This window comes from Puma concolor, chromosome C1 (genome assembly GCF_028749965.1).
Source record: "Puma concolor isolate L17-30 chromosome C1, mPumCon1.1.hap2, whole genome shotgun sequence".
NCBI classification, from domain to species: domain Eukaryota; kingdom Metazoa; phylum Chordata; class Mammalia; order Carnivora; family Felidae; genus Puma; species Puma concolor.
This window is the reverse complement of record NC_141674.1, coordinates 188,694,650-188,708,196: the sequence shown is the minus strand read 5'-3', so window position 1 is coordinate 188,708,196 and position 13,547 is coordinate 188,694,650. Positions and strand designations below refer to the sequence as shown.

Sequence of the window (13,547 nt, the reverse complement as noted above, 5' to 3'; positions counted from 1 at the left end):
GACATGTAAGAAAGGTATAAGGAATGAGAACACGTTTTTGTTTAGGGGAAAAAGAAGGTAATTTTGTCCTAAAATGAGACTACTTGTTTGGAGAGAAAAGACTTAGGACAAAAATCTGAATGCAAAAAAGTTGTAGAGGATCTGTGAAGTCAAAGCTCTAGAAAAGAATTTTATGTGTGGTCAGGACAAACTAAGGTTGAAATGAATGGGTTTTAAAAGTACACTGGTAGGCGATTAAAATTCTCCTTTTCTGTTAGAAGACAAAGTTTCCTCAGATTGTTGGTCTGCTCTTGATAAGAAAATGAAACAAAGTTGTTTTTTTCTTTTCTTTAGCTGCCCAGAAAACCAAAGTTTTTATGTTGTATCTTTATCAGTTCTTTAATGATCTATAATTCTGTTTGGTATGTGCTTTAAAAGTTTCTAAGGGTTTTAATAAACTTCCCATAGGTTTAAGTTGTAAATGAAGTGGGTTTATTTTGTTTCTGTTTTTTACTAATTAGGCTTGTTTATTTGGTATGCTAAGTTACTTGGGAAGCACTGTCAAATAAATGATGTTAAGCCTTAGGTTGTATTGTATGGGTAAATGCTATAACTGTCTTAGAAACTACATAAAATCCCTAAAGTTTTAATATGTTCTGTCATAAGGTCATTACTTGAAGTATTGAAATGTTCTGTGCCACAGAAATAACTGGATTTCCTTGTCCGTTGCATTATAATGAACTCTCAGATCTTTAACCATGTCCATTTCTAAGGTTTTTTTTTTTTTTTTGTCATTTATAGTTATTGTTCTGATGCTCTTGCGAAATGAGTTTTTTCTGTAAAGAAATTCATGAAAAGGACTTTTGCAGGGGACAAGTACAGGTATTTGATATCTTTAAGATTGTAAAACTGAACTGGGTAAGAATTTCCAGAACTAACAAAAAAAGCTGCATCCAAATAACTAGAATTAATAACATGGGACTGAACGAATTATGGAAGATTATAGTTTTTGTGATTTTTGTTTGAAGCATTGCTAGTTCTCTAATGTTTGCTCTTCCAGATTGAGAAAGTTTTCTCTTAAAATATCTATGACTTACAGAAATGTGATAAAGTAGTCCTTTAAGGACAAATTGAAACATTTAACTCTTCTCCCTACCTGAACCCTCTGAAATTCAGAAACTCTCGGTGAGTATTCTTTGTTCCATAGCAATTATAATTAGTTGCATAAGTTCAATGAGAATCTATTCTCCTTGCAACAAAACACCATTGGAAACACTGGTTATATTACCAAGGCTTTCACTGGAATGTCATATTTGCAAGAGACATGCATAGACTCAGATATAACCAGACTGCTATAAGGAATTAAGGTTGACTTTATGAAGCCAGTAGAGTCCCATGGGAATGTTGGTCTGATACCTTGCTTCCAGAGTTCTCAGCAGCCTTATCAGGTAAGTAAGGAACATCACTTCCTGGCAGAGGCAGGAGCCTCAGGATATTTTGGGGATCTCAAGAAGAGGAATTTGCCCAAATCTACAGGTATTGCAGGCATGTCTGATGGCAAGTATTTGGCTTGGCTTCTGGCTTCAAGAGTGTATTAAAAGTTCAAATCAGCAAAACTAAAAGGCAACCAATAGAATGGGAGAAGATATTTGCAAACAACATAACAGATAAAGGGTGAGTATCCAAAATCTATAAAGAACTTATCAAACTCAACACCCCCCCCAAAAAATAATCCAGTGAAGGAATGGGTAAAAGACATGAATAGACACTTCTCCAAGGAAGACATCCAGATGGCCAACCAACACATGAAAAAATGCTCAACGTCACTCCTCATCAGGGAAATACAAATCAAAACCACAATGAGATACTACCTCACACCTGTCAGAATGGCTAACATTAACAACTCAGGCCACAACAGATGTTGGTGAGGATAAGGAGAAAGAGGATCCCTTTTGCATTGTTGGTGGGAAGGCAAGCTGGTGCAGCCCCTCTGGAAAACGGTATGGATGTTCCTCAAAAAACTAAAACTTGAACTACCCTACGACCCAGTAATTGCACTACTAGGTATTTATCCAAGGGATACAGGTATGCTATTTCAAAGGGGCACATGCACCCCAATGTTTATAGCAGCACTATCAACAATAGCCAAAATATGGAAACAGCCCAAATGTCCATCAATGGATGAATGGATAAAGAAGAAGTCGTATATATATACACAATGGAGTATTACTCAGCAATCAAAAAGAATGAAATCTTGCCATTTGCAACTACGTGGATGGAATTGGAGGGTATTATGCTAAGCAAAATTAGTCAGAGAATGACAAATATATGACTTAACTCATATGAGGACTTTAAGACACAGAACAGATGAACATAAGGAAAGGGAAGCAAAAGTAATATGAAAACAGGGAGGGGGACAAAACAAGAGATTCTTAAATATGGACAACAAACAGAGGGTTACTGGAGGGGTTGTGGGAGGGGGGATAGGCTAAATGGGTAAGGGACATTAAGGAATCTACTCCTGAAATTGTTGCATTATATGCTAAGTTAGATGTAAATTTAAAAAATAAATTTTGAAAAATAGTGAAAAAAAAAGTGCATTAAAAGTTCAATCTCAAGATTCCTTATGAAAAGTTCCAGCAGGGGCACTTGGGTGGCTCAGTTGGTTAAGCAACCAACTCTTGATTCCAGCTCAGGTCTTGATCTCATGGTTCGTGAGATCGAAACCCCACGTCCAGCTCTGTGCTGACAGCACAGAGCCTGCTTGGGATTCTCTCTCTCTGTCTCTCTCTACCCTTACCCTGCTGACGTGTATGCTCTCTGTCTCTCTAAATAAATAAACATTTTTTAAAAAAAGAAAAATAGAAAAGTTCCAGCAAAGCAAATTTTAAAAAGGTCTATATGATCAATCTCTATTCTTGCTGAGCTTATGTAAATAATTAGGCCAAGTTCATTAAAATTGGACTTGTTTCTTAAATGAATTAGTCTTGATTTGACTACTTCTAGAAATAAGTGTGAATTTAGAAATTATATTTTAATAACACTTCTGCAGATGTTGAATTCTAGTTCTGATTGTCTTTAAATGTTTGTTGTTTACCTAAGCTAGACAACTTGAGATAAACTTCAGAGAAAGTGTCACAATAGCTCATGTATAGACAGTCTTCATGCTTGTTATTCTGTGGGGATAATAACAGAATAATGGGCATATGGTTATTTGAACAACTGGAAAATGGGATGAACTCCCTAAGAATTGTTTAACCCAACTATCACCTTAACAAATTCTGTATGTCTGGGATGACAAAATTGCTCCTTAAGACCCAGAATGGACTCCACTCCATGGGGTTAAATATGGACTTATGGAAATAATTGATGGCCCCACTTTCCTTGTGATTGGATTGGATGATGTACTTGGGGATGCCCATACCCCCAGACAGGTCTTCTCCCACTTGCCAGTGATTCCTCATAATTGGGATATTGTTAAGGTTTGACATCAAATAAAGAGGGCTCCCTTAGCCTTATTTGTCCCAAGAGCTGCCTCTATTGATATAAAATTGCAAAAAGAGGTTTTAGCCAAACATACGGTGGCCACATTTAACTAAGCCCAACATGCCGTCACCAATAAATTCAAAAGGTAGCCCTCCAAAACCAAATGGCCCTTGATACCCTGACTGCATCTCATGGAAGAACCTATTATTCCTTTATTCTATTATCCTATTATTTCTATTATTCCGCCTTATTAAAACAGAATGTTATGCTACTCCAGATTACCACATTAATGTGACAGGATTACTAGAAGACATGAATACTCAAAGTGGCACTTTAAAAGATCAATCTGTCTCTTCTTTAATTGGTTAAACTCCTGGACTGGAGGAAGATTTTGGTCAACTATCAAAGGCCTTTTATTCAGGCTTCCTTTCTCATAATAATAATAATCTTATTTCATTGTTTATTCTGATGTCTCTCCACCTGGTGCCAAGATTCCTTCACTGCCTTAACTTTAAGCCAACAAATGACCCTTTCTACTCAGAAAGTCATGTATGTTGTCTACCTTGGATTCAGCTGCCTCTGCCTTTCATAATTCCTACATATAAATTCCCAACTGACCAATGTTGACCCATAGGTAGAGGCATCTCGGTGCCCCTCATTTAGCAGAAAGAAGCCACTAAAGATAAGACCACCCAAATGCCAAAGATTTGTTATTGTCAGTCTATCAGGGAGGAATATAGAGGCCCTTTTAGGAACAGCTTGAGCAAGGCAAAAGGGCTCACAGCAATCACCAAGCTGAATGCAAAGAGTCTCATTAAGCATCCCACCTTGAAATAGCCATAGGCCCTAACTGATCAATTACCAGGCACTGGTCCCTGAGATTACCAAAAAAAAGGGAAAATTCCGTATGTTCCCATACTCCCTCACTTCACCCTATAACTGTGACTCCTCACCATTGCCTCACTGCAGACAGTCTCTCCTTTGATGTCATGCCCAACACTCCTTTGCAGTGTATTCAATAAACTTCTATCTCTTAAAAGAAGAAAGAGAAAGAAAGAAAGAAAGAAAGAAAGAAAGAAAGAAAGAAAGAAAGAAAGAAAGAAAGAAAGAAAGAAAGAAAGAAAAGGAAAAGAAAAAAAGGAAAGAAAAAAGAAAAAGGAAAGGAAGGAAGGAAAGAAGGAAGAAAAAGGGCACCTGGGTGGCTCCATCGGTGGACCATTTGACTCAATCTCAGGTCTTGATCTCAGGGTTGTGAGTCCAAGCCCTGCACTGGGTGTGGAGTCTACTTTAAAAGAAGAAGAAAAGAGAAAAAAGAAAAGCTATTTCCAAAAAACTAAATTTGAAAATTGTTGGACTCTGATAGAAAAGTTCTTTAATGTTCTCTTTTCTCTATCACAATTTAATTGTTGGGTTTTTTTTTTTTTTGAAAAATGCATTTTATATCCATTTAGAATTCTGAGCATTTTATGATAAGTAAATGAAGTATGAATCTCTAATTCCTTGATACATTTTTTTCTGTTTGTTTTTCTTTGATACGAAATTTAGTGATATCCCCAGCATCTTTTTTATTTAAGTTTATTTATTTTGAGAGAGAGAGAGAGAGAGAGATCGAGCAGGGGAGAGGCAGAGAGAGAGAGAATCCCAAGTAGGGTCCTCGCTGTCAGCACAGAACCTAACATGGGGCTTGATCCCATGAACTGTGAGATCATGACCTTAGCTGACATCAAAAGTTGGTTGCTTAGCCAACTAAGCCACCCAGGCATCCCTCCCAATATCTTTAATTGTGTTTTCTTTCACAAATGATGAGCAGTAGATGCGTTTAAGTCCCAAAACCTTCTGATGAGGGCAACAATTGAGGGTGTTCTGTTGACTTCCATCTCTGTTTTTACTATATTAAGTTGGAGTTATGCTAGTAGTGAGTTTTGTTTTTCATTAGTTTTTATAAAATAAGGCCCCAAATGCCATAGAATTTTCAAAGGAACAAATGTTGCTGTGCATTTTTGGCAAATATGACAAAATACAGCTGCTGGCAGGCATGAAGAGTTTTATTCTTTAAGAAAATGTAAGTAAAGCACACCAAATGTAATGTGAGATTAGAGAAAAATACAAAAGTCAAATAATTTAAAGAGTATTCCATAAAATTTATTTTTCTTGCCTTCTTAGAAAAATCACAAAGTTGTTTAAAAGTAAGATTTTTACATTACATTTAAGCATTACAACAAAGGGCCAGGAAGTTTTACAAAATAATGTTAGGTAATTCGCTACCACTTAAAAAGCTATTTCACCATCTTTCAAGGGAATCTCTAGATCCACACAATTCCACACAATAATGTGAAGAATTAGCACCCTACCTTTTTTGTGTTATATCTAGGCCTATACATACATAAATTTTAAGGTAATCAGACTTCATATTGTAAAATATTCTTCAGTCACAACATGCAAGTCTTCCAAGTATTGCTTTAATAAATAAGTACCTGTGGAATTATAAATTAAAACATTAAAAGAAGTGAAAAATGGGTGCTCAGCACCACTGGAAAATAGTATTTCATTATGCATGAATCTATGCATCCCTGCTGAGAACTTTCTACAAGTTACCTTTCCTCTCACCTCACTACTACTGCCCTCATCCCTCCTGAATTCCAAAGCAGTGTCTGTCTCTGACCTTAGCAACAGCACAAACCAGAAACTTTCCTAGTATTTAAAAAAATTTTTTATTATCAAAGTGTAGTTGACATACAGTATTATATTAGTTTTAGGCATACAGCACAGTGATCTGACAATCCTATACATTATACAATGCTCACCAGAAGTGTAGTCACCATCTGTCACCATACAATGTTATCACAATATTAATGGCTATATGCCCTATACTGTACTTTATATCTCCATGATTATTTTATATCTAGAAGTTTGTACCTCTTAATCCCCTTCCTCTATTTCACCCATTCCACATCCCCACCCCTCTGGCAACCACCAGCTTGTTTTCTGTATTTATGAGTCTGTTTCTGTTTTTGTATGTTTCTTTTGTTTTTTAGATTCCACAGATAAGTGAAATCATATAGTACTTGCCTTTCTCTGAAAAGATTGTCAGCCTCACTGGCCATTAGGGAAATGAAAGTCAAAATCACAATGAGATATCACCTCACACCTGTCAGAATGACTGTTATAAAAAAGAAGTAAGTGTTGGCAAGGATGTGGAGTAAAGGGAACCCTCATGTCTTGTGGGTTGGAATATAAATTGGTGCAGCCATTGTGGAAAACAGTATAGAGGCTCCTCAACAAATTAGAAATGCCATATGATCCAGTAATTCTACTGAGTACCTACCCAAAGAAAATGAAAACACCAATTTGAAAATATATATGCATCCTGTGCTTATTGCAGCTTTGTTTACAATTGCCAAGATATGGAAGCAACCCAAGTGTCCATCCATAGATGAAAGGGTAAAGAATGCAATGAAATATTAGCCATTAAAAAAAAAAAAAAAAAGAATGAAATCTTACCATTTAGGACAACATAGATGGACCTAGAGGGTATTATGCTAAGGGAAATAAGGCAGACAAAGAAAGACAAATAGCATTTTGACACAGTCATCTTTTGTTTTGAAGAGAAAGGACAAGAGGTGTGGAGAAGCATTTCCCTGGATCCTGAATGATGTTACTGATGAGAACAACAGATGTTTGGGTTGTGGGTCCTGCTGTTCCAGCGCTGAGCTGCAGATCAAGTGCCTGTGTGTTCTTTAATAAACTCAGGTTTTTGGGTATACCTGTGATATGCAGAACTCTCTAAAGCCCAGGGCTCAGGGCGGTGGCCCCTCTTTCTAGATGTGAGAGTGGCACTGCAGGTGCTTATATAATTCCTGTGGCTCCCTGGTGAGGGGCCACTTGGAAAAAGCTGAATGAGTCAGTGGAACTTAGCACCCTAAAATGAGATCTTGATAGACAAGAAATGATCAAAGGAAATTGAGCAACTTGGAGATAATGATAAGCTTCCTAAAAGAACACTGACTTTTCCACACTGGGAGTATTCTCAGAAAGCCACAAATAGGGCTACCCAAATGGAAAGCCTCTTAAGTACACACTGGCTGATCACTTTTGTCACTTCATTAGGGCTACAGCATCACGCAAGGCCCATTTTCCAACCCAGTGTGCAAGCTAATTTTGATGATATACTTGGATTCTTAAGTCACAGTTTCTCTCATTCATTTATTCAACGTCTACTTTCTTATACTGTTGATATTCTGGCCTCCTGCACGTCCATTCCAAATAATAAGGAGCATTGCTTGGGGAAAGTTACTGAGAATGTTCTTAGCATCAGTCCCCTTCCTGGGTCTTTGGAAAGAGCCTTTTTTGCAATGCCAGTTTCCCTAAATTCAGTCAAAGAAAAGAACAGTTAACACTTAGTCCCTAAAAGCCTTCATTTCCTTCCTTTCTGCTATTTTGAATCTGACAAAATTGTACTCATGTCTAAAGAGAAGAAAGGAGGAAACAAAAATCCTAAAGTAGTGGTAATTAGTGCTAAGCCTTGGCCTAGTCAAGTGACTTCCTTCTGTGCCTGCTTCCTTTGTATCTTTGCTGTTAGCCACTCTCTACACAAGACCCAAATCCTGCTTTTTTTTTTTTATTGTAGGAAAGCGTTTGAATATAAAATTTCACACAAACAGACTTGAAGTAATATCCAGTCTCTAGATGGAGATGGATTTGACCAGATGAGTCAAATCTACTCATTGTTTTCTTTGTAACTTCTTTCCCTCCCTCTTTGTTTTTGAAGTTTGTCTCCATCTAGTCTGCCCATGATGCTTGACACACTGAGATTGGCATGACAGAAAGATGAAAAATGCCCAATTCTCCAATGACATTGCTGAGTATGCATCAATTTGGTAGCACTACTTACACACTTCATGTTTCATGAAACTAATGAACCTTTTTCTTTCATTCAAATGATGGTTATACACATTTGAACTATAACATGGCTTTAAGAAATACTGTCGTAAGTGTTGGTGATATTTCTCAGGGCTCTGTCCTAGAACCTATTCTCTTCTTACACCCTTTACCTGTGTGATCTCATCCATCCCTTTCCTTTAAATCTACCCCGAAGACTCCTAAAGTGTTTCTGGCCCAGACTCTTCTTTTGAACTCCCAAATCATGGAACAAACTCTGTAATGGACATCACCACTTGAGTTTCTCCCTGGCACCTCAAACTCAACATATCCAAGCCCAAAGTCATGATCTGTTCCCTTGAGCCTGTCTATCCCTGAGACTTTCTCATCTCAATAAACTGGCACTGCCATCTACTCAATTGCTTGAGCTAGAAACCCATGAACCATCAGTGCCTCCTCCTTTTTCCTGTGACATTTGATCAATCACCAAGTCTTACTGTGTCCTCCCTTCTCCATCCCTACTGCAGCTCCCTCAGCCAAGGCCACCATTGTTCTCATTTGACCACTGCCACAGACTCCTAACTGGTTTCCCTGCCTCCTGACTTGGCCTCTCCAATTGTTTCTCAACATTGCAGTCAAATTGATCTTTCTAATATGCAACACTAATCAAATCCCTTCTGTGACTAAAATTGTTGTCTGACTCATTAGAAGTCCCTGCTATACACTTCCACTGCATCTGGTGAGGCCCTTAAGTTTCATTGTGCTTTTATTGAATTTGTTATCTGCTTTCCCATTAGTCTCTAAGCTCTGTGGGCACACAAACTGAATATATCCCCACACCTTACAACAGTACCTGGCACACAGTAGATAATGTGAAGTCAAATGAATGGATGAATGTATAACAATGTTTTGTAAACTATGGGTTGTGACCTAACAGCGGATCATGAAATCAATCAAATGGATTTATAATGAGCTTTCATTTTAAATTGAAGAAAAAAATAGATGAGAATAGCATGTAATAAAGGTACTATTTCATGCAACTTTTTATTGTAAAATGTAAAATATATTTCTTATAGTGAATTGCAGTAGAATAAAAATGAAAGCCCCTGGTCTATCATAAGCAGGCATATTTCTTTCTTATAATGAGAAAAAGCAGCTTTTCTGCTTAGGAAAACTTAGGGGGAAAAATTTCGACTCCTTGGCAACTGAAAAGGAGTCCTGCCCTAGGGGATTTATACTTTCACAGATTTCAAAGCCTGAAATTCAAAGAAGAAACTGCCTACTTCAGAGTTTTAGGTTTCTGTAAGCAAATGACAGAAGAACATAAAATCCTCCTCCTGTCTGGCAACTACTGCCATAGGCCAATTAAGTTTAGGAGTGCAGTTTAATTCTATTTCCTCTGAAAGTATCTTTTTTTTTAATAGGTTAAGCGTCCTACTTTTTTTTCTTTTTCTTTTTTTAATGTTTATTGAGAAACAGAGAGGGACAGAGCATGAGCATGGGAGGGGCAGAGAGAAGATGAGACACAGAATCTGAAGCAGGCTCCACGCTCTGAGCTGTCAGCATATATCCCGACACGGGGCTTGAACTCACAAACCGTGAGATCATGACCTGAGCCTAAGTCAGACGCTTAACCGACTGAACCACCCAGGTGCCCCCCTCTGAAAGTATATCTGAAGCATATTTTGTCTTGTGTCTTAGAGAATTTGTTAGCTGGCTGCTTCTCCAGACTTCTTTTTAAGAGCTGAGTGCTTGAGCCAATGAGGTGCTGCCATTCTGTTTCCATAGCAATAAAAGAAACAAACCTTCACCTGCCATCTCCCAAGGACAAATCTCACAACTCAAGGCCCAAGTCAAGAGAGTCTGAATGAAAGGTTGACTTTCTCCTCTAGTTTGACTTTCATGGCAATACTGAAAGATTCAAACCGGACTGTCTTTAGAAAGAAAATTTGTGCTGACGCCCGTTCAGCCTTTGTAAAAGCCTTTGACTGAATTCACTGCAAGTCTGTCTGTCTGCCCTACACGTACTGCAGATTTTCTGTTTTGGCATTTCAGTCACTTGGAACAACCAAAGTCTCAAGTTCTGGAACTTCTGGATTTCATCTAAAATGAATGCTAATTTTATGTCGATGAGGAACAGTTTCTCTATAAAATTGTGATGTCTTTAAGACTCTTGACTTGGAAAAGGACCACATGGGAGAAACAAATCTTTGAGAAGTTCCAGGTAAGCTCTTTGGAAAAGTTGTTTTATGTACTTTCTGTGTCTGGTTATTAGCACTAACCAGTGACCTTTCTGAAAGCTCAGCTGGCTCACTGGTGACTACAGTGTCACCAATTGACACATTCAGTCCCCTGAGCCTTGGGTAAAATCATCAAGGAGAAATACAGGAAAGGAAAAGAATAGGGAGAAAGAATCCTACATCACACATGGGTGTGCCTGCATAGATACACACACACACACACACACACACACACACACACACACACACACCCCTCTATAGTCTTAAAACCTTACAGTGCAACATCAAGCCACTTGTGGATACAGTAGATCTATGTATGCTGATACGGAAATAGCTACTAGATATCCTGTTATGTAAAAAGAGCAAATACATGGGTAGTATATAAAGTATACCTCTGATTTATGTAAAAAATTTTTGAGATTTTATGTATAATATATTTATGTACATATATATTCATATTCATAGAACTTTTCTGGAAGTATACGCCTCAAAAAAGCCTGTTAACAGTGGTTTCCTCGTGGGAGAGTACTGGAAGTAGAGGGCTGAAGTTTAGCTGGTATGTAGTCATTGAAATATTAAAATACTGCCATACTGGTTATATATACAGTTGAGCCTTGAACAATGCCAGGGGATAGGGGCACTGACCCCCATGCAGTCAAAAATCCTGGTATAACTTTTGATTCCTCAAAAACATTACTAACAGCCTACTGTTGACCAGAAGCTTTACCCATAACATACAGTCAATTAAGATATATTTTTATCTTATATGTATTATATACTGTTGTCTTACTTTAATACCTAACTTTCTCTTAATTTGTTTTGGTATCCTAGGCTACATGGTTCAGCTGCAAGTTTTTTAAAATTGTCACAAATCTCCAAAAGATTTCCCAATATATTTATTGAAAAAAAATCAGCGTATAAGTGGACCTGCATAGTTCAAACTGTTTTTATTCAAGGATCAACTATATACATTTTCCAAGCCATTCAAATGTCCTCCTTGCCACCTTGGTTGCTCCAGCTCCTCCTCTGGTACCCCCAGACCTCCTCATGATTAGGCAACTAAAGGTTAATGCCTGGCACAAGGGTAGGAGTGGAGTCCTGCAGGACCCTGTTCCAGCCCTATAGCCATGCCTTTTTTGATTGTTCAATAGCCATGTCTATACTAGTTGTTAAATATTTTGAATATTTATCCCTATAAGTGTTTGGAAGGAGAGGCCTGTACTTTTTAAAAGCAAAAGAATAATACACCAAGGCATTGTTTACGATAGAAAAAAAAAGGCAATACCCAAATGTTCATCAATACAAAACTGGCTAAAAATATAAATGGATATGTTTGTAAGATAGAAATTCACACAACCATAATGATATAGAAATACATCTTAGACTTGTTTTATAGATTTGCCTGAAGTATAATTTGAATTATGGATTTGTTTTAAATTTGTTTAAAAATAATCTGTTATTAGAGGAATGGGCTGAGTATAGATGAGTGAGATTAGCCATAAATTGCTAATTTATGATGGGTGATGGGTGAGTTCATTATACTGTTTTCTCTACTTTTGTGCATTTAAAAAAATTTCTCCACAAAAACTTCAGTTTAAAAACATGACAATATGTCAGGGTGCCTGTGTGACTCAATCAGTTAAGAGTCCAACTCTTGGTTTTGACTCAGGTCATGATCTCACAGTTTGTGAGTTCAAGCCCCCCACCAGGCTTTGTGCTGACAGTGTGGAGCCTGCTTGAGATTCTCTCTTTTTTTTTCCCTCTATCTCCCTCCCCTGCTTTCTCTCTCTCACACACAAAAATAAACATTTTTTTAAATCTATAAAAAAAGATATCTCTACAGTTATTGACATTAAAAGAAGTTCATGCATATATAGAATGCATGTATAGTTTTTCCCATTATTTAAGTCTGTTTCTTTAGTCTAGAGAGAATTCTAGAAGTTATTAACCAAAATATTTTCAGTGGTCATCTCTAGGTGTTAGTACTTCAGATAATTTTTGCTCCCTTAGGCTTTCCTGTATTATGATTTTCTTTATAGTAAGCCCATTTCAATTTAACACACACACACAAATAAACCTATTATCTCCAAATATTAGGGATAAAAGCTTCAGTATACAAAAAATCACTAGGGTTTATAATATTCCTAAACTCAGTTACCAGGTTTTGAGAACCTAATGTGCACAAGGCAGTGTGCCAAGAGCTTTTCTGACATGGCCTCATTTCTTGTGCATGACCGCCCAGTGAGGCATGAACTTCCATGTCCCCATTTTGCAAATGAGACTGAGACTCAGAAAAGTAAAAGTAAATGTCTTGAGGTCCCACAAGCAGTGGAGCAGAGGAGCTGTTATGCAAAATCATGCCCACCTGACTCAAAAACACAAGGAAAATTTTAGTAAAGGATGTTGAGGGGGGCGCTTGGGTGGCTCAGTTGGTTAAGCATCCAACTCTTGATTTTGGCTCAGGTCAGGATCTCACGGTTTGTGAATTCAGGCCCCATGTCGGAGCCTGTTTGGAATTCTTTCTCTCCCTCTTTCCTTCCCCCATTTGCTCTCTCTCTCTCTCTCAAAATGAATAAACTTTAAAATAAAAAACAAATTAACAAAATTGGGAAGGGAGAAAAAAACATAATCCTGATATTCTAGCCCAATTTTCACTTTTTATTATTTTCTAGCTTTTGTACATATAGGTACATACTTGTATGTAATTGTATCCATTGCATATATACCACTTAATATCTTTGTTCTTAAGCATTTCTTCACGTTCTCACAGGCTTTAATCAGTTAAAATCTGTGTAAAACTCCATTACTCTTCAATAATTTACCAATCATTTTGTTTTTTAATTCTAATTTTTAATATTATCCATAACATTGTAACAGTGGTTACATTTTTGCAGTTTATCTGTGGATCTCCTTTCTCCTTGTTGACTCGGTCCCTGTGGTTACAGCCACTCAGTTTATTAGGCA

The 13,547-nt window shown here is 37.3% G+C and overlaps 1 protein-coding gene across 2 annotated transcripts in view; it reads left to right on the top strand.

The window, feature by feature from the left end:
* Positions 1 to 13,547, top strand: part of FLACC1 (flagellum associated containing coiled-coil domains 1) — a 55,061-nt gene that overhangs the window by 1,313 nt on the left and 40,201 nt on the right. The window contains exon 1 of one of the 2 annotated variants that reach the window (XM_086719271.1): positions 9,877 to 10,567. The exons of the other annotated variant lie outside the window; for it this stretch is intronic. The gene's annotated coding sequence lies outside the window, so the exon portion shown is untranslated. Of the gene's footprint in view, positions 1 to 9,876; positions 10,568 to 13,547 lie in introns of those variants that run through there. 2 annotated transcript variants of the gene reach the window in all.